The sequence below is a fragment of the Trichosurus vulpecula genome, chromosome 9 (genome assembly GCF_011100635.1).
Source record: "Trichosurus vulpecula isolate mTriVul1 chromosome 9, mTriVul1.pri, whole genome shotgun sequence".
Classification (NCBI taxonomy): domain Eukaryota; kingdom Metazoa; phylum Chordata; class Mammalia; order Diprotodontia; family Phalangeridae; genus Trichosurus; species Trichosurus vulpecula.
In genome coordinates this window covers 8,575,005-8,602,773 of record NC_050581.1, presented here as the reverse complement: position 1 = coordinate 8,602,773, position 27,769 = coordinate 8,575,005, and the positions used below count along the sequence as shown (strand labels likewise).

The window sequence follows — 27,769 nt, the reverse complement described above, 5'->3', positions numbered from 1 at the left end:
AAAGTAGGAAAGATACCTAAAATGGGTTATTTTAAGAACAGTCATTTGTGTAAGATTGCCATTAAAAATTAGAGCTAAATGAAAATAGAATTAATAAATGCCCACCCAGTAGTTGAAATAAACAGAAAGGGCTTTTAAAAATATAGTATTTGTGAAGCAAGAGAAATGTTAGTAAAATCATAGTAGATGAGAGTTATGAATTCAGTTCCAGCCTCAGACAGCTTTTAGCTATATGACCCTGACTAACTCATTTAACCTCTACCTCAGCTTCCTCATCTTTAAAATGGGGATAATTATAGCACCTATCTCCTAGGTCCATTATGCAGATAAAACGAGATAACATTTGTAAAGCACTTTACAAATCTTACAGAGCTATATAAATGCTTGCTATTTTGAACCACTTTACAAAGTCTAAAAAGAAAACCAGAAGAGACAAAATAAAGGATTAAGGCCAAATAACCAAAATTATAGATTAGATGAAATGTGGCTAAAAATTCAATTCAATAAATATTAGACACCTACTGTTTCTAAATCACTATGCTAGTAACTAGGGATAAAGAGACAAACAAAATAGGCCCTATTCTCCTGGAATTTACATTCTATTGAGCAGTGTGGGGAGATGGACAGAGTGCTGAGCTTGAAGTTAAAGAGCCTGAGTTTTAACTCTGACTTTTCCACTTAATACTTTGGGACCATGGACAATCTCCTAGCCTGTTTTCTTACCTATAAATGGAGGTGGGAGCAGAGGGTGGGTGCTGAACCAGCTGATCTCTGTGGTCTCTTCCATTTCTGGAGCTATGATTTATGCTCCTATATTGGTCTTAGCTACACCAAACACACAGGTTAGTAAAAATGCAAAGTAATTTGTGGAGGAAGAATACAGCAATACCAGTTGAGCAGAATAGGAAGGTTTTTTTTGTAGCAGGTACTACATGAAAATGAGTCAGTCACAGGGGAATATACATGCCTTACTGAACCTGGCACACACCTTAAGTTTTAAAGTATTTCATCTTTGAAAATAAGAGAGCACTCAAAATGAACCAGAAAATAAAGGAGAAAAAATAAAAGTTATAATTACCACTTTCACAATCTCATTGTAGTGATCCTGATAATTATTTCCTGGTTCCTTTTAACTTTAATCCCTGGGAATGGAAAGCAGGACTGTAGTAGAAAGAGCATTGGACCTAGGGTTGGATTATGAATGTCACACTTCTCACCTTCACTGTGACTTTGTGCATACCCTCTTTGAGACTATTTTCTCATCCTTAAAATAGAGATAATAATATATGCAACCTGAAGAGGTTGTTGTGAGGCAGATCTGAAAGAGCTACATAAATATACCAACATAATAAAAATTAAACATCCATATGTTATAATGATCATTTAGCCTTCAACAGGGTCTTCAGAGGGACTCAATCCTTTTCAGACTTTTTATTTTCATAATGTTTCAGTGAGCTAAGTAGTGAATGTGATTTTTAAAACATGTGCCTATTCATAGTTCTTAATCACTTTTGTTGCCTAGTAATTGTTGTTCTGTTATGCAGTAATCCAAAGTAAAAAGAAATTCAGAATTCTGAGAATCCAAGAAGAAAGGTGCCAAATGTTAGGTTATATTGTTTGTTATTAGAATAATTGGTATATGTTTAAGTGAAACCCAGAATTAATGACCACATGAAATGACTACCATATCCAGTTATAAAGTACTTTTTACCCACAAGTCTGTCTGTTGAACCTTGATTTGTTACCTTGAGCATCAGTGGAAAATTATCCTAGACCTAGAAGCCTTAAAGAAAATAAATATGTAATCTTTTGTGCACTTTAAAGAGCACATATGTGCTATGTTAATTTTTTGAATGAAGGTGGTATAAACTAAAATAATTATAAATCATTGTTTTTATATAATTTTATAGTTTATGTACCTAATATTGTTGATAAACTGTATAAGTATAGAAAATCAAGTTAACATTAATGCTTTTGAATATAGAAAAAAAAACTGTGTCAGATTCTTACTTTTTTCTGTAATTTTAGTTATGACCCTCTTAGAGAATTTGAGGAAATACGAATACTTCAAGCAACATCATTAATCATCTGCCATTACTTATGTTTTTTTCACATTAACATCCGTTGTATTTTTTAAAGGAATATTTTTCTTTAAGAAAAATATTTAAACAAATAAAAATTGTTTCATAAGCTATTAGCAAGTGCAACACCTCTCTTATTTCTGAGGTATAAGCATGAAAACTGAAATAACTAAATCAATTAAAATCCAACAATTCAATAAATAATTAAGTATGTAGTCTATATAAGGAATTGTTCCCACCCAGTAGAGATCACAGATTTAGATTCCAAGCTGGAAGAGACCCTTAGAGAAGCCCAGATTTCTCATTATAAAAGTGAAAGACATTGCTACTTCTGGCTGGAGAGGTTATAGAAGGTTTCGTGGATGAGGTGGTAGCTGAACTCAGCTTTGGCGGAAGAGGATTTCTGTAGGTATAAGGGCTAGGTATAGGGTCTGTTCCAGGAAGGAGGGATTTCATATGTAAAAGCTAAGAAGATTTACATGCCATTGGGGAAAAATAAAATAATAAGTTTTTAAAAAGAGTTAAGGAAAAGGTGAAGGCGAGCCAAGACTAGGGAACAAAAACAAAAAAAAATCTGTCTGGGTCAGAGAAGAAATAACGGGAGGACTGTGTGTGAAATAAAGCTGAAAAGATAGGTCGGAGTCCTAAAAGCCAGGCTACTTGTGAAGAAGACGCAAATCTAAAAGCATTCAACTATTAAACTTTTTGAACTTTACTTTTATTAATAGAATTACCTTTCTGTAACCTTTTTTTATGAATTACACATTTTCTAACATAATTTTTGTGAATAGATCTTTGTACTAGACCTCCACCTTAATACTAACCAGAGTTGATTTTTATTCCTGCACTGTGGCGTCTATTCAGAGATGACATACTGGTGATAACCCTTTTTATAGCAATACCAATAGAGACTAAAGGCAATATCACTTTCCACAAAATCATGTGGAGGCATATGAAAATAAACATTACAATAGTCCTGGCTGTTGAGCAGGCAGTATGTATAAAAAATGCTTTCATGTTTAGTTTCATTAATGAAAAAAGGAACTTAGCTTAATTTATTTTTTAATTTATGTCCTTGATTTGAAGGAATCGGACTCAGGCAAGAGGGAAAAGTTCTCTCTAACACTTAAACTTTGATACTTTGGTGGATCTATGATCTCATCAATGTGGGATTTAACCCATAGGTGCAAATCAAAACCCATTTGTACCCTGTCTTGTACAACCCTTGTCCATGTCCTCCCTTAAATCTTCCACAGGACTTCCTTCTAAATCTAGAAGGCCTTCCTCTAGGTAACTTGACATTGCATAAAAACTAAGAAATCATGATACAGGGTGAGGTCACCTTCTTTTCAAGTAATATATTTGTCCAATGATAATCCTTTAAGATGATTCTTTTGCACAATTATTGGTTGGTACTCTCTTGTGCTCTGATTAAGCTGGCGATACTCTACTTTATTGCCCCTTTGACCTGAAACTTTAATTCTTTGTAAGCTGTAATGTTCCATGACTTGAAGCTATGCAAACAGAATCACCAGAAGAAATACTGATATTAAGAAGATAGATAAATTTCAGAGAGAATGCTGAGGTCAATAAAAAAACTGCTCAGTTTCTCAGAGATAGTCTAGCCCACCCTCTTCTTCTTCAGTCCTTGTCCCAATTCATTGTCCATTCATGGTGTCCATCCAGGCTATATGTACCGATGCTCCAGTCCATACAACTGTATATCATAGCTTGGACAATAGGCACTCTTTATCCACTTGGTTTTTTCATGTAATGGATAATTAGACCAAATTGTTGATTGATTTATAGAAATTATTTAGGAGATTCTGAAGCATTCTAGGGCTTGATGGAATCAGCAGTGTCATCTACAAATAGGAGTATCTAGAAGATCCATCCACAAGGAATCCCTCTTTAATTTGGACTCTGTGTTAGGCATCGCATCCCTGATGATAGTGGCATGATAGTGATTGTTTCCCTAGTTTTTTCTTCATTTGACATTAATAATCACAGATCACAAAACAAATTTATCTTTATTATTACATCTTTCAAAGAATTTTGTAAAAATTTGACATTCATGGGATACACCTTGTGAGAAGAGAACCTGTTAAAGTGGTGTTTTGCTTTGCCAAATCAGAGGTCTTTTTTTATAGTCAACCACAAGCACAATGAGATCTTATATTCTCTGAATCTTTGAATTGTCTGACTGTAAAAATGTGGTATGCTATACAATATCACTTAAACTTCCTCCTGTTCCCTTCTTATACCTTCATCATCAAAGATGCCCCAAAACAGGTATAGATTGTTGTAATATTTTTAGAAATGAGAAAATAGCCATATAGATCAATAATTATTGCTATTTTCTCAGTTGCTTTTTGGGGTAATAGTAAGCGCTATGATTTAATTTGATTACCCATCTCTCAGATCTCTTGAAACTTGATCCCTCAACTCACTTAAAAACTTTGCTTCCAGCAGGAACGTCCTCTCTGTTTATTTCATCTAGTCCAGGGGTCAGCAAACTATGGTTTACTGTCATATCTGACCCACTACCTGTTTTTGTATGGCATATGAGCTAAGAATGGCTTTTACATTCTTAGGTACAAGAAAACTTTATTTAAAAAGGTAAAAGCCATTTTTTGCCCTGCAGGCCTTGCAGAAATAGGCAGTGGGTTAGGTTTGGCTGGCAAGATATAATTTGCTGATACCTGGACTTTAGCTTTTCTGCTCCTTCCATCTCTGTTTTCTTTAGAATAGATTTTGACATTAAAATCCAGTTATGGTGGGACTACTGTCAGTCATGGAAGAAGAGTCTCTTATAGAAATCTTGATAGCTTTTATGATTTGTTGATTCTTCATTGTCCTTCCATTTATATCTTAAAATGTCTCGGATGCCCTGACTTAATTGGATCTCTTGCCACGCTTTTTATAAACTTATTTTTTCCTCCATGCTTTCCACTGTTTCATGAAGTAATACTGCTAATAATTATTTTCTACCATCCCCCCCATAAGGTTTTGCAAATGCCTCTCTGTTCCAAATGGTAGTGATCCTAGTTTCCATCTATCTTTGCTTGGCATGGAGATCATTGATCTCTTCACTAAAGCAATTGGTTTACCTCTATTAGATTCTAATAGATGGTGATACCTAGGCAAATCACTTAACTTTTCAAGCACCTCAGGCAACTCTCTAAGACTAAAATGCAGAAGAGTTGCTGATAAGAATCTGTAGAAAGACTTTTGTTACCAGAAATTCCATACCTTGATGAAAATATGAGTCTGAAACTGTAATAAAATATAGTGAGAGCCTATGTCACTGTTTATTCTTTTATCCATTTCTCTCTTTTATTATGTCAACAGCTTATCTAAATTCTTTGCATTCAAATTGTTCACCGTGTTTCCTTCTCATTTTATTCTTCCAGTTTTGCATTAATGTTGATGTTTATTTTAAACAAGTTGATTGTGTAAAATAAGTGATTTGGAATTAACATATCAATAATCTGTCATTTCTTGTCAGTTAAAATATTATCAGTTTCATCCTCTGTGATTTTATTTGGTGCTTGCCATATCTCCCAACTCTCTTCTTAAAGACAAATATTTGTGATGTATAAGTACAAGACTTCTAATGAGCTACAGCCTTTGACCTTTCTTGTTCCTCACTCTTGAACCTTGTTTTCCAACATATTTTTGCCATCCTTTGCATTAAAGTTACCAAGTATTAATGGATATGTTGATTTCATTTGGAGTGCCTTAATATTTTTATTTCTCTGCTTCCTCACCAACAATGGATGGTGTATAATTTACAATTTTCTTCACAGTGTGATTTTTTTTGGCATGTGCTTATGAGTATTGAGTATAAATGTTTCATGAAATGTAGTAATGATGTTTTTTGCTGCCATTAGATGTAAAATAAAATTAACTTCATTAGGTCTTCTTTTTGCCTTCCCAAGGTGAACCCTGTGGTTCATCTCTCCATTTAACCATAACTTTCTTTCATCTCTTCATTTCATTTATTGCAAGACTATCAACAGTGATATAATTTTGTTCCTTTAGCAATATATCAACTTGCTGGTCACTAGACAAGTCTTTCACATTTAGAGTACCAATATTTAATATTTAAAGATGATCTTAAAACCATGTGACTGTCAACTACCTCTACCTTGTTTTTCATCATTCTGCTGCCATTGTTACAGAAATAAAAGGGGGTTGATTAAGATCATTTCTTAGATTGCCATAGAATCCATTGCCAAGTGATCATCCTATCCATGTGGTTCCTCCATACCTAATGTGGTCCTCAAAAAGTATACTCTGTCTGCAAGAAGCTCTCTCTCTCTGCCTGAAACCTTTCTAAAAAGGCTCCACAATAGCTTTCATTCTGCTGGCCTAGCCTTTAAGAACTCCATACCACAATGAGGCATCCGAGTAGATCTTGGTGCCCTAACACTTAAGGATATTATTTTTCTGAAATTCTTTATGTGTGAGGTAATAAATGAAAAAGCTTTTAAAAATTATAAGAAAAGGATAATCCATAGATTAAGGGAGATATTATTTTAGAGATGAGTATATTCTTGGAATTGAGTATAGCAAGATTTGAATTTGCAGCCAGCAATCCAGGCTCCTGCACTAATACGCTATTCCAGTATTCCTTTGTGGTTTAGAGGTAGGCCTGGATTCTCAAAGTCTGTGTCACAGGAACACAAGCAGGCCTCATTGTCTGTAAAACCTTCATGTATATAGAGAAACTCATCTATAGCCAAAGGAACAGCCTTGCTAAGTTCGGAGAGACTTACCATCATCAGGCTGGCCACCATGTGATGATTTCTCTCCCCCTCCCCTGCCCCTCCAATTCAAGCAAAGAATGGGCTGTGGTCTGTTTTGATCTCCACTGATGAAGTCAGGTTCAGTGCAGGTTCAGTCATTCATATGAGTAGTTTATTTGATAATTAGCTTTTACATGGAACTTAAATTGCCTTGTACTTGTAATTCTACAAAGAAAAAACATAAATCCTATTATTTGACCAATTATTTTTAAACAAGATCCTTAAAAATAGAAAACACGAACCAATCAATTCATGGTATAAATTGGTGGATTTAATTTTAAACTGTTCTCCTTGATTTTTAAACTTCTTACCTGATTCTTAACAGATTTGTTCTGATACCTTATTTTTAATAAGAATTTTTCCGCTTTGGTTGTCAATGATACTTTTGCTGTCATAGTTCCCAAATTTTGTTTTCTTCTGCAATTAACTCCTATTTTTTCTTAAACTTGCATGTATTTGAAGCATACTCGTATTTAACCTTTATGTTTTATCTCAAAATGTATGCTGTGTTTCACTTTTCTAGACTGTGGCATGTCACAACGGATGAAGCATTTTGTCTGGATTCAGCTTTGCTCACTAACCACTCAGTGAATTCACTCATTTTAGTATCTTCTGACTCCCCTGCTCTGTCTCCATGGAGACGTATGTCAATGATAGTGTGGTGTGTGACTCCATGGAAACAGACGTGTCCATCTCTACAGATCTGACTGATTAAATCAAATACCTTCTGTGCGGCACATTGTCATGGAAGAGGATTGAAGAAGTATTCCTTGAAAAAGACATGTTTTAGTGGCATCTCTGAGTATTTAATATAATATGGTAGATTCCTTTTTTTAACAGATTTAGATCTGCTGTATTCTAGATTAGTTACTCTAAAACTTTATCCAGTCAATCCTGACAGAATACAGTGATCCATTAAGTGAGATATTAGTTCTTTATCTCAACATCATCATCGTAAAGGGGCCCCACTTAAGATACTTTTCAAGATACTTTACAATCAAGTTAATCCTTCCATGCTCACTATAAAATCAATCAGTGTTTATTTTTGTACTTGGAAAATGATGACACGGAGATACAAAGTTTGAGTGAATGCCATAAACATAATTTGGAATATACTTTAGTTTAAATGATACAGTCTAATATTATGTACAGAACAGTCCACTGACAATAGTCATTTCTTAATTTTAGAACTATCTTAAGAGAAACAATGTGATGTTTTTAGAAAATTCTATTATGTTTCAATTTTATCATCAGTTGTATATATCATTAAAGAGTGCCAGTTTGTTAAATATCTTTATCTTGGAAAGAACTTGAGATTTCATTAGCTCTTTTTCGGAATTATGTTTGCATGAAATCCTTTGCTTTGATGAGTAAATCCTACGAGTAAATCCTGCCTAACCATGTTTTCTTGTCTATGCTGTTGCCCTTTCCTTCCAGTTCTGTTGACAGCTAGAGATGTTCTACAAGTAGCCCATTGTAGGAATTTTACTCCAATAAATTGTTGAAGATTTATCACTTAGGTAGAATTTCAGTTTCAATTTATAGTCACATCTGCAATGCAAAATACATTAATAATTTCTCTAAATCATTTTACAAAAATAATAAAAAGCAATAAAGCCATTTGGTGTGTACTCAATTATACCATAACTATTACTGATATCTTTGGTGGTGGTGGTTTTTTGTGGAGTGGGGACTAAGAATGAGTGTCTTTTTCTTCTTTTGTGATGTTAGCTCCTAATGTCCCTTTTGTACACATTTGTAAAATGCTCTGTAGCATTTTAGCTCGTCCCCTAAATTTAGCAGATAGATAAGGGAGCAGGGGGGGAGTGGTCAGCAGAAGTAGGAAAATGGGATACCCATTTCAGTTCTTTTTTCTCTTTATCTAAAAGCCTACTTGAAAAATACAAAGATCATCAAGTGCTTTGTAAATTCTGAGGCCCATAATATGTGCACTGTAGAGAAGAAACTAGGTCTTACTTAGAAAAAAGTAATTCAGTCTAAACCCTTGGATGATAAGGTAAGTGATTATCCACATGAGCTCCATGAATCCTCACAGGCTACAAAGATTACACTTACCTAGAAGCTGAGAAATCTACCCATTAGGCCCGACTAGTTATGCATTATGAATATATCAGGGTTATAAATCCAGACAATGGAGGTTTCAAAAGCTCTCCCCATTTTATGCCTGCTTCAGGACTGCCATATAAATCTGTAAGTAGATGTAGATCTACATTTCGTCCTTGACCTCACTCAACAGAAAAGACCTATAAGATGATAAAATGCTGAATCTTCTTACTGGTGAGCATTCCAAGAGCAGTGCCTTTGTCTCATTGTTTCTTCACAGTGCTTTAAGTGGGAACTTGATAAATGTCTGGTTTTTAGATGGCTGTCTGTGATTTGGGAACTGAATTTTCTGTCGGTCTGTTTTATGGGTTAACTTAACCAAATGTATTCATCTGCCAGGGGCCAACCTTTTTATGAGGAATTTCTCCTAAGCTTTGCTAGGCTGGTCCTCAGATAGTTGTTTCAGAGTCCATCACCCCTCTAGCACTTGAAGCCTTTCCAGCGTGGTAGAACCTGCCAGAACTTGTGCCAACATAGCTTTCAAAAACTCAGGGACATCTGTATAATAAGGCACTGAAACAAATGCAGGTGGAGCAGTAGATAGGGCACTGGCCCTGGAGTCAGGAAGACCGGAGTTTAAATTCAGCCTCAGATACTTGGTAGCTGTGTGACCCTAGGCGAGTCACTTAACTGAGATTGCCTCCCCACCCGCCCCCCCCCCCCAAAAAAAATTACAGGTGTAGTTTTCTTCTCTTGGACCTGCTGTTCTCCCTGACTCAAATTCTCTGCTGCTACTTAAGCAATGCAAAACTTTTTTGTGAGAACAGACTAATATGTTGTGTATTGTTTATGTCTTCATTGGAACCAACTACAGTAGTAATAATAAAAATTAACTTTCATCGTAGCCAGAGGTAAGGAAGAGCTTATTCAGATATGCAGGGGAGGAATAACTAATATGTGAAAACATTAGGATCATCTTTTGTGACCAGAAGAAAGGAGTAAAGAGTGATGAGATTAAGAAATTATGAAGATAAAGGAAGATAGCTGAGTAGCTCATGTCACTTCTCAGTATTGTTAGTGATTTTGGAGGTTAGGTCATCTATCGCAAGTAGGGAGATGGGGCTATAAATTTGCATATGTTACCTTGGAGAATGAGGTCAGAGTAGAAGAATTGTTAAGTAGTGTTAGTACCACGCTTAAGGCAGATAATTATTAATTTATTATAAATTACTGTGAATTTGTAATGCACGAAATCAGGTCATTTTTTGTGACTTTCTCTAATGGTGCTCAGCAGCTCTGGAGCCAGAAGCAAAGGAACCAAGTGGTGGGGGTTTCTCTGGGATAAATATACATCAGGAGAACAAATGATTCTAAGATAGTAGCTATGAAAATTGCAGTATCAAATTATATAGTCAAGACTCAATAACAACCTAAGTGAAGGCAGAATGAAGGAAGTGGATTGGAGAATAGGAATGGGTCAAGAGACCTGAGATCATGATGAAGGCAAAACATATGATTGGTTATAAGAGAAGAAGTTATGGTTCTCCCTGGTTGTTGAAGGTGGTAGAATTCCATGAAATGGTGAAGTCTAAGGTGTGTCCAAGTTGCACCTGGGGGGAATGAGAAAATGCAGAAGTGAACTTTGAAGGAAACTAGGGCTCCCAAGAGAGAGGTGACAACAGTATATTCCAGGCATAGGGGACAACCTGTCTGATGGCGTAGAGAAAAATAAGAGCTCTGTGTGAATGACAGCAAGAATGTCAGTTTGTGGTGGACTGTGAATTGGAATAATGAAAAATAAGTCTGGGAAAAGTATGTGGGAGCTGGGTTTTCATGAACTTTAAATGCCTAACAGAGTTTGTATTGGATCCTAGACTATAGGCAAGAGGGAGTCACTGGAATTTTTAGAGCCAGGTGAGTGACATAATCAGAAGAAAACTACTTGCAGCTGAGTAGAAGATGATTGGCAAGAAGAGATGCATCAAGGAGAGCAGTTAGTAAACTACTGCTGTAGTCAAGCTAAGAGGTAGCAAACACCTGAAAGAGGGCAATGTCTTTGTAAGGAAAGGAAAGGAAAGGGTGCAAAACATGCTGTAGAAGAACTGATAAATAAGGCTTGGCAACTGTTGTCTTTGTGGTGTGAAGGAGAGAGGAGAGTCAGGAATGCTAGCTCTGCTTTTGAATCTGAGTGACTAGAAGGCTGCTAGTACCCTTGATAGATATAGGGAAGTTCAAGATAGGGGAGGGTTTGAGGAGTGTTGAATTTGAGATGTTTTTAGGCTCTCCAGTTTGAAATGTGCATTAGGTAGTTAAGGAGAAAGACTAAGACCAGCTATATCTGCGTAGAGATTTTCAAGTTCTCTACACAGAGATGATTGAACCCATGAGGTTGCCAAGAGAGAAAGTGTACAGCAGTGGTTTCAAACTCATATAAAAATAAATCTCTTATGGTAGCATATTGACTTAGAAAACCACAAATTAATGTTATGATGTATTGAATTTTTACTTATTTTGTTAAACATCTCCCAATTACATTTTAATCAGGTTCCAGCTGTACTCTACCTGAAAGTTGGACCCCTCTGGTGTCAAAAAGAGGGGACAGGATAGAGCTTTAGGATACATTCATAATTATGGACTGAGATATGGTTGATAATCCTGGAAAGGGAGGTAGGAGGAGAACTGAGAGAGAAAGAGAGAGCAATATCATGGAATGCCTAAACACAAGTGTTTATGAGATTAGACCATAAATTCTCAGACCATAAGTTTTGCCATCCAGGAACAGCCACTCACGTGGAGTTGCATATGTATATTGGGACACTATCCTACACCTGTGTTGACCCCAAAGCCTCTGTTCTTTCTGTCCTAATTGGCACTTCTCTAGCTCAGCATGTAATTGTTGTGTTCAGAGTTGTGCCAACAATGTCCATATTAGCTGAATCAGAAAAGCTCAAACTATCATTCGTATAAATTATCACTCCTTAGTCAAATAAGTCTTAAAACAGGAGTCCTTAACCTTTTTTGTGTCATGTGCCCCTGTGGTCCTCTGACAAAGCTTATGGATCCTGTCTCAGAATAATGTATTTAAATAATTGAAGAAAACAATCAAATTTCAGTTAAAGATTTGTAAAAATGAAGTTTATGGACCCCTAAAATCTATCCCCAGACCCCTCAAAGATCCGTGGACTCCAAATTAAAGAACTTCATGAAATGTCAAAATGTGGCTGATGTGTTGCACAGACCGAATGGCATTACCAGATACTTACACCAGTCCTCCACCATATCCATGCTGTGCAACTTCTCTTGGTCTCTACTTCCATCTAGAACTGAATAACCCGCCCTGTGACTCCAGCTCTGCCTGGTCTCAGGCTTACAATGGCACATGCACTGTAGCCTCCAACTCAGTCTGGATCCCTCCTCTTCCTCCTCCATAACCTTTTTGAACTCTAGCTCTGAGAAAGGTAATCCAAGCAATACTACCGGTCCTGGTAAAAACATGTCAATGTCTTTTGCTCCAATTACCATTCATTCTAACTTCCCTGCCAAAAAACTACCACTCTCCAAAAAGTATTCTTTTCCTGTTAGAGTTTAAATTGCTCACTACGAATCCACTTAGGACGAAGGTTAATTTGGCTAATAAGCATTTATTAAGCTGCTTACTGTGTGCTGGGCACAGAGGTAGATTTTGGGTTTAGAAAGACAAAAATAAAACAGGAGAAATATATATATAAATAACATAATACTACACATGTATATGTAAAATTATATATGTTTATATATATGTATGTATATGCATACATACGTATGTACACAGACACACACATATATAGCCCCTGTTTTAATGGATCATCCCACCAAGACTATTTGTGGGAGGGGGCCGCTGCAGAATTTATCAGTGTCCCTAGCCAGATTGTCTAGTCAAATCAAGGGGTAAGAGTAAAGGTGGTTGTTCCGTCATTCAGTCATGTCCCACTCTATGACCCCATGAGCCATAGCACCCCAGGCCCTTCTGTCTGCAAGCTCATGTTTGTTGCTTCCATGACACTGTCTATCCATCTCCTCCTCTCCCATGCCCTTCTCCTTTTGCCTTCAATCGTTCCCAACATCAGTCTTTTCCAGTGGGTCCTATCTTCTCATTATGTGGCCACAGTATTTAAGCCTCAATATATGTCCTTCCAAAGAATAGTCTGAATTAATTTCTTTGAGTATTGACTGATTTGGTCTTCTTGCTAACCAAGAGACTCTCAAAAGGCTTCTCCAGTGCTGCAGTTTGAAAGGGTCTATTCAAAGGCTTTCAGCTCAAGGGTGGGAGAGGGAGTCAGAGCCCAAAAGTTGGCTGAAAAACTAAAAAGGACTGATTCTGTCTGTCTACAAGGCCAAGCTGGTTTCTCCTGAAAGATTACCTCCATTATATATGATTTAAACATAAAGGTGACATCATAGGTAAATTGATGCAACAAGGAAGGAGAAATTATGTCAAATCTATGGATAGGAGAATTGTTCATGACCAAACAAGAGAAACAGAGGTTTATAGGAGGTAAAATAGATGATTGTGATTAAATAAAATTTAAAAGTTTTTGCACAAACAAAACCAATGCAACTAAAATTAGAAGAAAAGCAACATGCTGGCGAGGCATGGGGAGGATCTTTGGGGCAAGTTTCTCTGATTAGGTCTCATTTCTAAGATATATAGGGAATTGAGTCAAATTTACAATAATAAGAGCCAGTCCCCAATTAATAAATGGTCAAAGATAGACATAAGCAGTTTTTAGATCCTTTCTATCAATAGTCATACAGGTGAAAAAATGCTCTAAATCACTAATAATTAGAGAAATGCCAATAAAACAACTCTGAGGTACCACTTTATACCCATCAAATTGGCTAAGATGACAAAAAAAAAACCAGTTCATTCTGAAAAACAATTTGGAACTATGACCAAAAAGCTACTAAACTGCATAGTGTTTGACCTAGCAATGTGCAATGAGGTCTATAGCCCAAAGAGATTTTAAAAATATGTACTAAAATATTTATAGCAGCTCTTTTTGTGGTGGCAAAGAACTGGAAACAGGGGATACCCATTAACTGGGGAATGGCTGAATAAATGACAGTGAATGAATGGGATGGAATACTATTTCCCTATTAGAAATGATAAAGGAGATCACTTAAAAAAAACACCTGGGAAGACTTGTCTGAATGGATGTAAAGTGAAGTGAGCAGATTCAGGAGAACGATTTATCCAATGACAATACTGTAAAAATGATGAGTTTTGAAAAACTTCTCCTCTCTAATTAACCCAATGATCAACCACAACTCCAAAGAACTCATGATGAAACCGCTATCCACCCCCAGTTAGAAAACTGATGGACTCAGAGAACAAATTGAAGCATATTTGCTTTCTTCTTATTTTTTGGGGGGAAAGGGCTAATGCAAAACTTTGTTTTGCATGACTGTACATATTTGCAATGGGTTTTGTTTTTCTTGCCTTCTCAATAGTTTTGGGAAGGGGGAGGAGGGAAGGAGAGAATTTTGAACTGAAAATAAAATTGAATTGAATTTTTTAAAAAAGACTACCCCGAGCAATTTACTTTTGCCAGATTGTTTAGACGTTTTTGTTATGTACTTCACCTCTATACGTGGAACTTTCTAACACTTTATTTTAAGAAAGATTAGGTGGGGCAGGGGTGGCATTCTCCAACTGCTCTCACCCGTGCCCCACTGGCCAGGCTGCCCGTTACAGTCTCCACGAGATTACTCCAAAATTCCATACTACTGTCTCTCTGGTAGTTTACTCTGTGAAGCTTCACTCATTCCATCTCATGAATTGGAACTGCAGGAGAAGAGAAGAAATGAAAAGAGAGGCTTACCAACACTTGTATCCTAAAAAGTAGACAAGGTGACTGAAGCCTGGATCTGAGTTTGACCCTGGAAGTTTTCCTCAAAGTTAATGCAATGGGGTGGAAAGCCGGGAGGGAAAACAGTCGGGCTATCACAGCTGAATCAGGCTTCTTCATTAAAATTACAATCTATGTTCTGAGAAAGGAAAATGCAGGTACCACATAGAAGGGGTGAAGCTATATGGGATACAGTGGCATCTAAGGAAAATCCTAAAATGCTATAGCATTTTTAAAAAATACCTATTTGCCCCAGCATTACTGGAAACCACCTGCTTTTCAAGACTACCTTGGCCACACAGAGTAAAGACACGTCAACTGGCACTGACTTTGAGAAAGGAACTTGATAATGGTCAACAGACACCTGAAAGATTGTTAACTGGGTAGTCATCAACTATTTTTTCACCATTGAGCCTCCAAAAAGAAACAAGCCTACACTTTGTAACTTCTGAGAGATTTAGGTTAATCATGAAAACTTTAACCATCATAAACATAGTTAGAGTGGAATATGCAACTCTAAGAGTGTGTTTGTAGAATTTACTCTGCAAACAGGTTCAAAATTTAAAGTGATTTCATTGTCCTGCCAGGTGAAATGAAGATGAACCAGTGAATGAGAAAGCGTTCATTAAGTGATTACTGAGTACCATGCCCTGTGCTAAGCATCATGAATACACCTGGTTCCTGCTTTTGAAGAGTTTATCATTGGAGAAGACTACAGATAGAGAGGAGGGGTGGGCAGAGGGAGGAAAAAGGCAATAGAATCGCAGAGAAAGGATCAAAATGGCTAGACACAACTACTGTTCACCTACTTGGAAATCAGAGGTATACAAAAAGGCTGTGTAGGTACGCCCCACTCAGCAGTACAGGAAATTGTGACTCTTTGCTTTAAGTTCAAACCCTCTCTCTGTTCTATTGTTCTGGTTTTGCTGACCCTTATCCTGACTTTGGACTGTTGATTCTGCCCATTCTTTCTGAGCCTGTGACTCACTGTGGCTCAACCGGCTACCACGCAAAATGTGGACCCAGCCCTTTTTTGCCTTTCATGCTTCCCAAGCTGTTTGACAAACAGGTAAGTGATGGGTTTTTTTTTTTTTTGCCTATTGTCTCAGCCCTGCTTAGACTCTGTCACTCCTTGCTCTTTGATCTTGGGTTTCCATTCTCTTTTCTGTCTTTAATCTTTCACAAATCCAGACTATATCCTGCTCCAGCTAGCCTTTTCCACCTGGTCTTGGTCTCCAGATTTCTGCCAAACTGTTGAAGACTCCCTGCTGCCTTGTTCTTCCAGTCCATCTGTTGTCCTTATACTCTACAATCTGATACAAGAGCTAAAAGAAATTAAACCAGAGCTAAAGTAACTTTGAGTTTAGACATGAATATGTACTTTCAGGCCTCTGTTTTAGGAACTTTTAAAATACCATAAGCAGTGCCCAGGGTGAGAATGAGGCATAGTACAGAAGTTTATTTGTAAGTTGTTTGATACTTGAAAGGTCCCAATAGAAATGAAGATGAAAATGGTAGCAAATTCACCTGATAGGACCCCCAAAACCTATTTAACTCCTAGTGTACTCTTTTTGGACCAATGATTTCATCGTATAAAGAATTCTAGAAAAAGAAACTCCTGCTACCAATGCAGATGGGCACCTATCCTGCAACCTAGTCTTCTATATTTGTCTGGGGCAGTGAGAAGTTAAGTTATTCAGTGATCCGAGGTTGCTATGTAGTAGATGGGTGCTAGACTGAGGAAAACCTCAGTGTGATTCTTGCCTCAATCTCACTGGCTGTGTGACTTTGGGCAAATCAATCAATATTTGTCACCCTCAGTTTCTTCATCTGTAGAATGTACCACACAAAGTTGGTATAAGGATCAAATAAGAAAGCATATAAAGTACTTTGCAAAACTTAAAGCACTACATAGTGTTAGTATCTTCCTAGGCACTGCATAGGAAGATGGCATGGTAGTAAACAAAGAGGTGGGTGCCCTGAGAATCAAAAAGACCTTGATTTGGGGCATCTAGGTGGCACAGTGGTCAGAGGAGCACCCCTGGAGTCAGGAAACCTGAGTTCAGATGTAGCCTGACACTAGCCACGTGACCCTGGGCAAGCCACTTAACCCTGAATGCCTCCCACCCTCACCCCACCCCACCCCCCCCCCCAAAACAAACCTAGATTCAAGCCCTAACTATGATACATTCTGGCAGTGTGACCTTGGGCAAGTCTCAAACTCAAGGTGATAGAAATGTGGCAGATCTGCATTGGTAGTAAGCGTTTCCTCATCAAGGATGCCTTAAACCAGCTGTTCTGTGTGGTTCATGAACCACTGGAGGTCTCCAAGACCCATTCAACGGGTCCACAAAGTCCAGATGGTTTTCATAATACTGAAATGTTATTTGCCTACCAAGATACTGCTCCCTTTTCTGACTATGTATGTGTAAGGCCAGATGTTATTCCTGTGCTTCAGCAGATTTAAGAATCTAGCTGTCTTCTATTAAACCAAACATTAAAGAGATTTGCACAAATGTCTAAAACAATGTCCCTCAAAACTAATTTTTTTCTTTTTCAAATGGTTACTTGTAATAAAAAAGTTTAACTTGTGGTGGGTTTCTTGTTGCTTTTAAATTAATCAATAAACACTTATCAAACACTTACTATATACCAGGCACAGTGCTAAAGGTACAAAAAGAAGCCAAAAGACAGTCCCTGCCCTCAAGGAGTTTATAATCTAATGGAAGAAACAACATGCAAACAAGTATATACAAAGTAAGGTATGCACTGGATAAATAGGAAACAACTAAGGAAAAGCTTTGTGGAATGGGCCTTTTGCTTTTCTGGAGATCTTCAAGTGGAAGATTTTCAGTCTTTTTTTTTTTCTAGTCATGTCTGACTCTTCATGACCCCATTTTGGGGTTTTCTTGGCAAAGATACTAGAGTGGTTTGTCATTTCCTTCTCTAACTCATTTTATAGATGAGGAAACTGAGGCAATTGGGGTTAAGTGACTTACCCAGGTTCACACAGCTATTAAGTATTTGAGGCCAGATTTAAACTCAGGAAGATGAGTGTTCTTGACTTCAGGCTCCTAGCTGTCACCTAGCTGCCTTGAAGTGGAAGCTAGATGACCACGTTTAGGATATGTTAGACAAAGGATTCCTGTTGAAGTACAAATTAAACTAGATAACCTCTTGAAGTTCCTTCCCAGCTCCAAAAATTCAAGGCACTTCTAACACAACCACAATGTACTATGTGCAAGCTACTATGCTAGGTGTTGGGGATATGAAGGCCAAAAAACCCAGCATTTACATAAATACTAAAGTACAAGAAAATTTGAAGAGGGAGAGCCTTTCTAGAGGAGGTATCTCTTGATTGGAACTTTGCAGGAAATAAAGTTCCCTTCAACTTCTAATGTTCTATGGTCCATGGCATGATGTACAATCTCAGTGTATCTTTGAGAGGAGGGAAATAGGTTCTAGGAATGAAGAAGCAGAGAGGCTGTGAGATATATCTGTTCAGATAATGGAAGAATCGGAACGTTTACTGTTGACAGGACAGGATGAACTTGGGTAGCAAACAGTATAGTGGGTGAGAATGAATGGGTTAACTTGACAATGGGGCAGTATCTATAGCAATATCCAGGGAAAAGGTTAGGAACCATAGACTTAAACTAGAACTAGAAAGAATTTTTTTAGTTCAGCCCCTTCATTCTAAAGCTAAAAAAAGAGAAAACCTGAAACTTGAAAATTATGTATTGCCCAAGATCACTCAGGTGGTAATAGTAAATCTCGAGGTCAGGATTTGAACTGTTATTCTGACTCTAAATCTGTTACTTATTATACTGCACTGGCATAGGAAATCCTCACCAGTTGCTTTTGGGAAGATTCTGAGGTCAAACCAGCTAGGGAATGAATCCTCTACTGAGACAGTTACTCCTATGCAAGGGATCTTACGTCAGATGTTTATCAGTCAAGGAGTGTCAAGACCTGCATGGCCTTGGAAGCTGCACAGAACTAAGGACTTACTATTAGTTTCTTATTGTCGGTGAAGCATCATCTTTCATAACCTCTTTAACTTTAGTAACTCTAGCTATAACTCTTCTCTCCGAGGATATTGGATTTATAGCCCCATTTATATGACACATTCTGTGTTAATAGAAAACTTTTCTCACAAGACCTCTGTGAAGCAGGTATCACAGGTATTCTGATTACCATTTTATGGATTAAGAGACTAAGGCCACAATGACATGGTTTATATATGATTGTACATGGATTAAAAATAAGTTTGTAATTTGTGCAATACCTATTTTGTACATAAGATAAATCACTTTATTGTATTTTTTTAGTTCATGGTTCCCATAGTATTCCCTTTTTTGTTATAGGATCTGTAAGGGCAAGCAAAGTGGGACTTTTTACTGTTTTTTCTTTTGGAGTGCTTCTCAGCACTAAGGCAAACAGGTGCCTTTGATTGAGTCTTGCCTTTGTTTGTAGGGAAGGCCCATGCCCTTTTGCTAGTTAGGTCACAAGAGGTGTGAAGCCCTCAAGCCCTGAAAAAGGGTATATATACTCTGAGGGTAGCCATTAAGCTAGAACTCTCAGAACTTCGGGAGGAGGTTTTGCTTTGGGGGCTCATTCACTGGAGTGTCATGTGATTTGAGCAGACAAGACTCTGGGTAGCTGTTGGAGCCCCCCTCCCCGGCCCCCAGCTTTGAAAAACCCAGATGTTGGTGCTTCTCTCTCTGGTAACTATATATGTAATGTTTTGGTCAGACAGCTAGAGGCCTATATGTTGATTTGTGTTATTTGCTTTGTTTATATTTTCTCTGCTTGTAATTTCTATTTGTGTTTTCTCTGAAGTTCAGGGGTGCTGACTTTTCCCCCTGAACTAAGTGAATTATATGTGTGTGTGTGTATATATATATATATATATATGTTTAATTAAAGTAAGATTGTTAACCCCTTAAAGTTGCTTTCCTTGGAAACACATATCAAAGAACCTGTGCTAGCAGCCCTCCTGTGTGCTGGTGTTATTGGTCTTACACAGCCACAGTAGCAGCAAGTAGCATTGTTGTTACAGGATCATAGGGTAGCGGGAAGCTCAGAACCAAATTCTACAACAGCCTTTTTAACAACAAAATCTAATACATACATATAAGCAATATCATTGCCATAGAGGAGTGTGTGTGTGTACATGTGTAATCCCATGTTTAAATAGATCTATCACATGTATGTATATATACACACCTATGACTGTGTGTAGATATACATATGCCCATAGGTATACATATATATATATATATATATATATATATATATATATATAGATAGATAGATAGATAGATAGATAGAGAGAGAGAGAGAGAGAGAGAGAGAGAGAGAGAGAGAGAGCTGTCTATAGTTAGACATACACCCATAGGGGTATATAGATAGATACAGATAGACAAACACACCACCAGGAAGAGGAAATCAGATCCTTTCCTCCCAAATAAATCATGAGGTATTCATCAAGACTAAATTGTTTCTTTAACCTAACACCATCCTGTGGAAATGCATAAGAAATATGGTATTTTTTTTACCAGCAAATACGTTTCCTGTGATAGTATTGAAGCTGGCAAAACCAGCTTCCCAGTGACACAATCCAAATGCCATGACAAGTATTTGGTTAACACATACCATCATCATGTAAAGTGAGCTATTTGGTACCCTCTTGTCCCTTAACATTTACCTCCATATTCAAAAGGTTAAGAAATCAACAAGCATTTGTCAAGTGCCTACTATGTGCCAGGCATTGTGCTGAGCATCGGGGATACAAAGAAAGGTAAAAGTGGTCCCTGCTCTCAAGGAGCTCACAGTCTAATGGGAAACACAGCATGTCCCCACCCAGGAGAACTATTGAAAAATTGGATTCAAATTCAGGTTTTCCTGGCTATAAGTCCAGTACTATCCAATATACCAATACTGTGGGGGCATCTAAAACCTGGAGGCTGTATTTGCAATTCTGAAATATATAAACAAAAAGATAATATCAATTTAAACTAAAAATAGTGTACACATTTCATTTCCTTAAAACAAAACTTGAGTTTTTGGATATCCTTACAATATTGGAATTTTATGGGTTTTGTGTTTTATGTTTTTATTATTTGTGTTGTGTGCACTGGATGTGAAAATTAGTGGCATTTGTAATTTGTAGACCCCTCAGAAATGCATCTCTTTTAGGTGACAGTTTAGACCTAGTAATTTTACCTAAAGGATACATTGCATCCAGTTTTGAAGTTTGAATAATTTGGAGTTGGATAGCAAAATTCCAGATCTTCAAGTTGTGTTAACTTTAACCCAAGATCATGCTTCATTATCCATTACTTCTAATGTCACTGGTAGGGGATTCTGGGATGTCTTCCATCCACGTGAAACCTAGTTAGATGCCAGCTTTCAATCTAGTGTTAAAGAAAGTCATGTGGTCTAGTGGATAGTGTTGAACTTACAGCCAGGAAAACCTGAATTCGAATCCTACCTCAAGTACTCCCTAACTATACGACCTTGAGTAAATAACCTCTCTGTTTCAGTTCCCTCTTCTGGGGGAAAAATGGGGATGCTATTATTAATAACACCTATCTTATAAGGTTGTAAGGATCAAATAAGAAAATATAATGTATATGTGTACATATACATACAGGAATACAAATAACATGTATATGTGTAAAATGCTTTGCAGAACAGCAGTATATAAATGCTATCTAGCATTATTGTTTTACCTAATTGAAGCAATGATAAAGAGCTAATTGTCTGTTCATTGCTTCAGAGCACTTGTGATGGATCGGTTTTTATGTTCCAGGATAGCAGGAGATGTACAACTGTTGCTTCATAACTAGAGCGGTCAACAAAGGCCGAGGCGCATTGTCAACCTGTGTAATATCACAGACCGAACCGGTTTCTCTAGAGGTGCCTAAGTGGTGTATAACTTTTTAAGCAAATTTTTGGAGTAGTATAAATTTAGTTGTTGCAACCAAGAAGGGTAACTGATTATCATAGAAAATGAGCCTACAATGACTAGCAAATATTGGTACCTTCTATTTTTTTTTAATTCAGAATCATTTGTCTATGTACTCTATCTGCCCTGAAATTCAATGCATCCAGCACTTCAGTACCTGCTATGTACAAGGTGCTGGGGATGCAGAGAAAAAACAAAATAACCCTTCCTTCAAAGAGCTCCGATTTCACCTTGTTCCCAATGTACTTCATACCTTTGGCTTGATGACAGTAGCCTCTAGGCTTTCTTCTGTCTGAGATGGAATATGAATGTGAGTGTTCATTATTCCACGCTGCTTTTTACATAAGGGGTCTTACGATTTGTTTTTACCTAAGCTGAAGTGCCTTCCAGTCCTTCATGAGCTATAGTATAACAATTTAGCAAGAGTTAACTTGCTTTTACTTTTTTTCCTTTTGTGGCTACTGTGTCAATTGAGACTTGCACTAGCTTATCTCCCTTTTCATTCCACTCTCTTTCTAAGGAGTCTGGGGCTTCACCTTGTTAATTGAACAGATTTTTGTCAGAAAACTTCCCTATAAACTGTTCTTGAGTGATCAAGGTTGTGAATATGTGAGTACAAAAGCATTTATCAATATAGGTATAAATATTGATGGGGCAACTAGGTGGTGCATTGGATAGAATGCTGGGCTAGGGATCTCGAAGGCTCAGATATTTGCTATGTGACCCTAGGCAAATCACTTAACTCTGTTTGCCTCGGTTCCTCATGTATAAAACGTGAGCTGGAGAAAGAAATGGCAAATCATTCCAGTATCTTTGCCAAGAAAACCCCAAATGGGGTCATGACAAATCTGACACGACTAGAAACAGCTGAACAGCAATAAAAAATAAATATTGATATAAATGCTAAACAAACATTAAGTGAGCACACAGCACTATGCTAAGTAGCCAAGGAGATAGAATGTTATATAAAATATTTCTGCTTTTTTTTTACTTGTTAAATATTTATTGATGTTAAAACCACATGATATCAACACGACAATCCAAAGTAGTATACTTGTACATTGTTTCTTTATAAATACAAATACAAGGTGGCAAAATAATGCTAGTGAAGCTAAAAACCAGTAAATTAGCAAGTCACATTCAGAAAATTTGGCAGGTGATACATGACATATTTCTAAAGTATAGGTAGGATAGTTCCTGAACAGACTGTGTACTGCATCTTAAATTCTTCTGAGCCATGTGTATGAGCATGGTCATAAAACTAGTATCACTCTGCAGATAACAATAGCTACCCTATGTACAAAAGGCCATCAATCACTTAAAAGCAGGTTGGTGTTCTTACAAAGAGGTACAAAGCAATATATGTGTAGCTGTAATGCAAAATATATGGAGTGGTACACAATTATAAAATTCTTAAAAAAAAACAAAACAAAGTATTGACTTGAACAAATGAGCTGAGATAGACAGATAGTCTGCAAGGGGATAAAGCACATACACAGACAACCGGAGTACACAATGTTACAATAGAGAATTACAGAACATTCTATGGGAAATCAGCAAAGGACCAAAACTGGGTGGGAAGAAGGGGACCTCAAGGAAGACTCCCAAGAGAAAGTGCCTCTCCTTCTCATAGTTCTTTTAGGGGTAGAGCATCTGCTACATATAGGACAGCTACGTGACACGGTGGATAGAGTGTTGGGCTTGCAATCAGGAAGACTCCCTTTTAAAGTAGTATATAAATGACTGCTGCTGTTGCTATGACTACTGCTGTTAATATTTTTATTAATGATGACTGCAGACATGATCAAATGAGGCTAGGTCATGAGTTTAAATCTGGCTTCAGACACTTGCTGGCTATGTGACCCTGGGCAAGTCATTTAATCCTATTCACCTCAGTTCCTCATGTGTAAAAATGAGCTGGAGAAGGAAATGGCAAACTGATCCAGTATCTTTGCTGAGAAAACCCCGAGATGGGGCTACAGAGAGTTGGACACAACTTAATGACAACATCTGCTATATATGGTGTATTTAAATCAATCTAGGTATCTCCGTTACAAGCTGGTTTTTACCAAGAGCATAAGATTTTTAGTAATTAAAAAAGAATTATTTTAAGAGCCTGAATTCTTCATTTCTGCTAATTAAATTTAGTTAAAATTCTGTTAACTTCTTATTTAACTTCAGTATAATTGTCCTTAGAAGCTCCTTTATTAAATTAATTTTTATTTCTGCACCAACAACACATGAATTTTTCGGGGACTTGATGCTAATGCAAACACCTATGTTGACTCTTGGGCAGCAGGCAAATAGTGATTCTAGGCCCGGCAGAAGTCACACCTCTTAACAAAAGCTTGCTGGGCTGGAAGCTGGCAACATGCCTGGGCACTGAGGAATGTAAGAAAGAGGAGTAGCAGAAATTATAGACCTGAAAAAAGATGGTGACTGGTGACTCCTTCAAAAGAAGTGATGCCTGTCAAAGAAAGAGCAGTTAAAACCTGTCAGTGGTGACTTGATGATCTAGCTGCTTGTTTTGTTCACTGCATCAAGGTATCAGTGAGAATGATGGTGGACTCTGGGCAGAAAGTTTTCAGATCATGGGAACTGGGGAGCTGTGTGCCCTGCCTCTTGCTAGTCTTCCTGTTGACTCCTGTGTTACTGTTGACTCTTTCCTGAGAAAACAGGGATCCACAAGTAGCTATCCTGCTTATCTTTGTCTCTGTGAATTGCTTGTAGGTGGCAATAGGGAAACTGGCCTCATTTGATTAGATTATTTCGCATGTCTGCCCTCATCATTAATAACAATATTAATAGTAGCAGTAGCCACAGCCACAGCAGCAGTTGTTTATACGCTGCTTTAAGGCTGACAAACTGATTTACGTGTTAGGGCAGGGACTGGCCAACGAGGGCTCCATCCTTCAAGCAGGAATAATCTGCTCTGCCTGGTGCCAAGCTATCCAACTCCTTCACTTGCAGTCGTGGATGATGGAGAGCCATGAGGGAAATCTGCGGCTAACCATAATCTGGGGAGCTGACTTGCCAGCGTCAGTGGAGATGGCTCTGCTACCACTAAACTCATCCCCACAAGTTAGGGCAAACAATATTATGTGTTCAAATTTGCATATTGATTCAGATGGGGAGAGAAGGGCTTTCTCCATCCAGAGGCTCACAGCATGTCTTTCCTCCGCTGCCATCAAGAGAAGAGTCTTTCTCCTTAATATTGACTGTCCATACAGGATTTTAATTCACATAAAAACAAGAAAGAATGGACCATGCACGCTCAAAAATAGTTGTGAAGATTCAGCAAAGTCTTTCTTCAATTGCCACCAATTCATAGAATGTCTACTCACACTCTGAAGCCATGAAATGGCATAGATATTTATCTCCTCAGGGCATCCTAGATTCTCAAGGGGAAGATGTAGCCAGCTATAATATGGAGACCCAACTTGCCGGTACAAGTGGAAGTTGGAATAAGTGTCTATATGGAATAATTAAGTGTCTATATGGAATCCATTAAGCCTCCATATGCATTGGCACCAGCCAGAGCAAACTGCCCATGATCAAAAGGACTAGGGCCCCACTGTTCAATACCTCTCCAGCAGCCTATTTTAGTTACATATTATTTCACTTGATCCTCACAACAACTAGGTGAGATAGATAGATGTGGTTCTCGTTCCCATTTTATAGATGGGAGCTGCTAAAGCTGAGAGAGGTTGACTTAGCCAGGTTCCTATACCTAGTGAGGGTGTAAGGCAGAATTGAAATTCAGGTTTTCCTAAATCGAAGTCCAGTTCATGGATTTATCCACTACATGACTTCGTTGCCTAAAATTTCATGTTTTTTCCTCTGAAAGAACAGTGTAAATCACTAAAGTTTTCATTTAATCACTATTTCCAAATAAATTGCCAGAAGCTTTAAATGATTTTTAGAACCAAGTTAGTTCAATTCAAATACAAACATTTATTATGCACTAACTACATGAGGATCATTTTACCAAACACTAGGAAAGATGCAAAGTCTAAGACACAGTCCCTACTCTTACATAGTCTAATGGGGAGATATGGTCTATATAGGCAGTAGAATGTAAACTCCTTGAGAGCTGAACTGTTTGAAATTTTGTCTTTGTATCCCTAGTGCCTTAAAAATAGTGTATAATACCACCAAGGACATCTTTCCCTTTCCTTACCTTCTTTTACTGTTTCCCTCCCTTTTTCCCATCCTGGCCCACCCCAGAATCCATCTGAGATACTAACTTGCTCAAAGAACTTCAATGAGATGAAAGTCAGTAAGTTTTGGTGAGATGGAGAACCATCAGACTTTACCATCTACCCTACCTCTATGCCTTGTAAATCCTTCTCTCATCTGCTTACTTGGTGCAGTCTTGTGCCTTGCTATCTGCCTCACTGATGAACCTCATGGCTTCTGAACTTTTCCGTCTGTCCAGCAAGTCAACATTTTTATTTATCGTCCCAACTAGAGTGTGAGTTCCTTGAAAGCAAGAATTCTCACTTTTTCTGCTTTTAGCCCCCCCACATTTAGCAAAGTAAATACTTAATAAATTCATTTTCACTTATTAATAAATGTTTATTTCATTTATATAACTATAAAATAATTTGTGATAAATGCATTAGAATTGAAAACTACAGATTATATATGTTAATTTCAGTTACCTCTTTTGAAACATTTTAAATCTCTAAAACCAAATTAATGTTTGCTACCCAGGATGTGTGCATCCATATATACTACCTGTGTGCATATACAGTGGTTGTTCAGTAGCATCTGACTTTTTGTGACCGTATTTGGGGTTTTCTTGGCAAAGATACTGGGGTGGTTTGCCATTTCCTTCTCTTTCTCATTATAGAGATAAGGAAACGGAGGCAAACAGGGTTAAATGACTTGCCCAGGGTCACACAGCTAGTAAGTGTCTGAGGCCAGACCTGAGCTCATGAAGATGTCTTCCTCACTTCACTCTATCCAATGCATTGCCTAGCTTCCCTTATACAGTAGACATGTACATGAATATGGGTAGATAATATACATATAGAGATATGGGCAGAAATAAACATTTTTATACTCCAGATTCATAGCTATAGACTTCAATTCTCCCATTTAATTTATACCTGTTGCCTACAAATACATTCACCTTTTAAAACTTTACTAAGTTATAATGCAGTCTCTTTTTTTTTAACACACCAAGTTAGTTGTTTACTAGGAAAAGGTAGGCCCAGGTGGTGAAGTGTTGACATTACTCTTGGACAAATATGACCACATTGTGTTTGTTGAATGAATCATTTTAACTCTTACAAATTCATCCAATATTTTAGCTTTTTATTAAATGCATACAGGTCTTCAGCTCAAAGACTCAAATGTATGACCGTATTGTTTGTAGAACGAAAGAATGATTTTTAATCTCTTTTCCAAAGCCATCCAACTCTCTCAGCTTCTGTTTAAAAATAAACAGGGGTTGGTGAAGAGCCTCAGTTCATTAGGAAAGCTACTTTAAAAATGTTTCTTCCTCTGTCAGCTAAAAGGTTCATCTTCCCATGCTACCAAGGGTACAATCCGAATAGCAGTCCTTCAGTATCTAAGTACTTTAAGTCCAGGATCTCTTCAGCATGAACACTCCCTTTAGCAATATGGACCCCGTGCTTTTCCACCTCGGTGATATCTTTTTGTAAATCTAGCTTAGCTGACCTACCTGTTGTGTTAGAGACCTTCCTTAATTAATCTTTGTGTTTTTTTAAGAGGCAATCAGGGGTTCAGTGACTTGCCCCGGGGTTACACAGCTAGCGTCAAGTGTCTGAGGCTGTGTTTGAACTCATGTCCTCCTGACTCCAGGGCCTTGATTGGTCTTCTATTGTTTCCTGTGTGTTATTGCAGCATTTGGATGGTACACCTGTTATCATGGTGCTTCACCCTTGAATATTTATTAGTCATATTTGGGGATTTCAAGGGTTT

General features: G+C 37.5%; 1 protein-coding gene across 1 annotated transcript in view; it reads left to right on the top strand.

Annotated features, from left to right (window-relative positions):
- Window positions 1-27,769, top strand: part of INVS (inversin) — a 248,854-nt gene that overhangs the window by 6,815 nt on the left and 214,270 nt on the right. The gene's annotated exons all lie outside the window — the stretch shown is intronic.